Source organism: Grammomys surdaster, unplaced genomic scaffold (assembly GCF_004785775.1).
Source record: "Grammomys surdaster isolate TR1022 unplaced genomic scaffold, NIH_TR_1.0 267, whole genome shotgun sequence".
NCBI lineage: Eukaryota > Metazoa > Chordata > Mammalia > Rodentia > Muridae > Grammomys > Grammomys surdaster.
The window spans coordinates 3418082-3422240 of NW_021604708.1; positions in this window are offsets into that span (position 1 = coordinate 3418082).

Below are 4159 nucleotides of genomic sequence, written 5' to 3' on the forward strand. Positions count from 1 at the left end.
TCAGTCACCCTACACTATGGTTTCGCTGTGTGTGAGGTTCTTTGAGAGATAGGATGGGGTAGGGTGGATGACAAGTAGGAAACAGTGACTATTTCTTCTAAGACACAACTAGAAAGGATATCTCTGTGGTTGTCTTAGCACAGCAGGTAGTACATCAATCTCTTAACCTGAAGGTTCTGAGTTTGAGCTTTAGAATTTTGCAGATTTCCCCTCAACACAATCTTGAAGCTTTATTCATGTACAAATGACTGAAGATTTTGTAGGACTCTTGCTCTGGGTGCAGACGGAGAACTCCCTTCCCATATGTTTTTCTGTTCTAATCTTTATGGAGCTCAGAGCCACAGAGGACACAGGGGTCCTTGAGGCATGCCTTGAGCTGAGCCTTCCTCTCCAGGTACTTAGAACATATTGAAGGGCCTGAAGACATACATGCTAGCAACAATAAGAAAATCCATTGAGAATTGCTACTCCTCTCTTGTAAGGAAATGTTAGGACACAATTTCTTTCACAGGATGACTTCACAACAAGAATCTGGTACATACTTACTAAATAAGTAAATTAAAGCTGGTACCCCCATGGTGTCCTAGAATTTTGGCTAGGGTGATGTTGACTTTTTATTCAGTTGTTCTCTAAAAAGAAGAGTCACCAAATGTCTTATCCAACGTGTTTTCTTGCTTTTTAAAATGTTGCTTTTCCATCTACTTCTCAAAGTTTCTAAAGTTTGGCTTGAGGGCTTCTTTGGTTGCCAGGAGCCAAACTCATGAAATTACCTGCTTTCTGGAAAAATCTAGTCAGTTAAAGTATAAGGTTAAGAAAGGACATTCAAGGTCTCAGCCCCCAGGAACTTAAAGAATATCTGATATTTCCTGGAAGCTGGTTATGATAGTATGATGGTCTTAGGTAATGAGAATATGATAGTGGGATAGCTTTAAGCAATGATCCTTGCCTAAACTTCCTGTTTTGCTATGTCTTTATAACCTGCTGCCTGAAATTAAAATTTGAGCGCTTGATCAGACTTTTAGACTTGTGCTTCTTCTTTGTGTCTTTTTCCTTTTCATTCGTCTTCTCCCTCCCCCCCCCCCAACCCCCAGGTCCTGGTTGAATTCCCCGAAGGTCCAGGCAATTGGCACCCAACGTTTTAGGGTTCGGGGTATGTTCATCACCCATAGGATTGCTACTTCACCATGAATGCAAGAGAAGATCTCCATTGTGATGGCCACAGAGCTGTCTACCTGTGAGACTGATCCATTTACGGTAAGATAGAGCAACACAATCTTGGGACAAGCATTAAGCAAGCATGATTTATTTCTAAAGGATCTCAAGATGTCCCTCAAGACACAAGGAATGCAGGTTTAGAAAAAAGATCTTAAAAAATTCTTTGACTTCATCGGGGATGTTTGTCCATGGTTTCCCCAAGAGGGGAATATTGAAGAGAAAGAAGGAAAAAGGCTATTTTAGAGCTCTCCTAGGAGAGGAGAAAATCAGGAGATATCTTGCTTTCTCTCTGGCTCCTACTGGAAAACTCCATAGTTCTGCTTTCTCTGTCTATTGTCTGTCCTTGGCACGCCAATCTGTTCACATGTGTCAATTGTCTGTTTTTTTTTGTTGTTGTTGTTTGAATGATTGTTGTTCTATGTTTCATGTTAAAAAAAATGGTTAAAACTTTACCTGCTAGCTACCCACCCCTTGATTTAGTTTAACTTGTTTAAAAGGCAGTCTTAATGTGCACAGCAGAAGCTGATAAGTTTCCTTGTACCTGTAACTAGGGGTCAATCTCAGCTGGAGAAGCCTTTCCAAGAGCTGATTGTCTGCATAAGCTGCTCTTAAAGGGGCCAACAGCTTTTTGGCTTCTATGATAAGGAAGCTGATAGTTATTTTTCCTAGAAAAATATCTGTGACAGTGTTTATTGGGCTCAACAAATGACAAAATGCTTTTCTCTTGAAATTACAGCTAGAAAAAGTAAGAAAATTTTGTTTGGATAAAATATATAAGAAGTGCATCTACTTCATTTTTGTTTCTGACTGGATTTAAAAGTATAAATATGTTCTGCATGTCTTGGTTATAGATTATTGGCCTATAAGTTATTGGGTGTGATTAAAAATTTGTAACTTTGGTAACAGAAAGCTGGCTTAAAACTGGTAACTCAGGGTTGGAGTCATTCAGAAACCAGATGCATAAAGGATAGGATTTAAAACAGTATCTCTTTAATGAGATATTAAAAGCTGCACTATCGTGCATTCATATATAAGAACTGGCAGCCAAACTTTGTAAGATGAAAGTAATGCACTTGGTGTTGATTTTAGAGAAAATGGATTGTTTGTATTGTTAAAAATTGCTTTTGTTTGCCAGAATTATGGTTATACTCTAATATTACTAAAAGAAACTTAAAAATACAGTTAAACCGTCAATGTTCCATTTGCTGCAGTTGGCAGTTCAATCATAAGCTTGAGAATTTTTTGACTCACCCATGTTTATGGTTGAGAAGAGGATGGAGAAGGTGTAGATGATTGCAAGAGTAATAAAAGAGTTTAAAACAACTGGGCAGTGGTGGTGCATGCCTTAAATCCCAGCACTTGGGAGGCAGAGGCAGGCAGATTTCTGAGTTCGAGGCCAGCCTGGTCTACAGAGTGAGTTCCAGGACAGCCAGGGCTACACAGAGAAACCCTGTCTCAAAAAAACAAAACAAAACAAAACAAAAACCCAAAACCAAAACAAACAAACAAACAAAAAAGAGAGTTAAAAACAGCTGTAGTTAGCCAGGTGGTGGTGGTGCACACCTTTAATCCCAGCACTTGGGAGGCAGAGGCAGGCGAATTTCTGAGTTCGAGGCCAGCCTGGTCTACAGAGTGAGTTCCAGGACAGCCAGGACTATACAGAGAAACTCTGTCTCGAACAAACAAATAAACAAACAAAAAACAAAAAAACCCAAAAAAACAAAAACAAAAAATCAAAAAAAAAAAAACAAACAAAAAGCAAAACTGCTGTAGCTGCTGCCACTTTTACAGCTTTATTAGATACAGAGGTAGAGGCAAATTTAGTCCCCCAATATTGAAAAGGAGATCTCAGTGGGAGTTTTATCTGGGCTCAAACAAGGCCCTGATGAACGGTTTCTTGAATTTGTGAATAGGCTGCTAAAAGCAGCTGGTAGAAATTTTAGAGACCCTCAGGGAAGAGTTCCTTTTGTTCCACAATTGGCTTCTGAGAATGCTAACTATAGTCCAAGCCATGCTTTCACAGCACTGAGGTGATAAAGAATGTTCTAGGTATGGGGGCATAGGTCATTTTAGGAAAGACTGTCCAAAATAGAGCCATAGACAGACAGCAGAATCACTTCCCTGGAATCTGTCCTCAGTGCAGGAAGGATAATCATTGGGCCAGGCCTCAGGAAATAGGCCCAGATTAAGAACATTTACATTTGAGTTAAGACAATGCTCAGAGTGGGCTCAGCAGAAGCTTGTGTGACATTCTTTTTGTCTTGGTCATCATGACCAGCCCTTAAAAAGGTGTTTTCCTGAATTTGTTTATCGCATTGCTTCCTCCTTGGGGAGGAATGGTCAGCATCAGACTTTCCAAAGACATTCACAACAGACAGTTTAGTGTCCAGGAGTTATAGATAATGATTATGCTGGAGGAATTAGAATTATGCCTGCTTCCTCTATGAGATTATAAGCTGTGCCTGCTAATAAAAGAATTGCTCAAAGAGTAAGAAAAGTCAAGATTGGCCTTCAGCTTGGCCTTTATCTGATACTCTCACTCAGCTACCAGAGATTGGTTATTCAATTAATCCAAAACAAAGTTCAAACTTAAGATTTATGAAACTTGTGGGACATTACAACCTGACTTGCCTACTCCAGATGCCATTCCAGGAAATGCATATGGAATTATTATAGATTTAGAAGATTGTTTTCATACCGTTCCTTTACATTCTGGTGAAGGTGGGGGGGTTTGCATTCAGTGAATTTGCTTGTAATTTTTGAGAGTCCATGGAGTGATATCATTGAAAACTTTTGTCTTGAATGGCTAATAGTTTAACATTACATACAAAATTTGTTATTGCTTTAATACAAGAAGTTAGGAGTTTGAATCCTTCAGTGTATATTATTCATTGTATTGTAGAGGGAAAAGTTATGGATACTGGGTATATAGAATCCTTTTTAG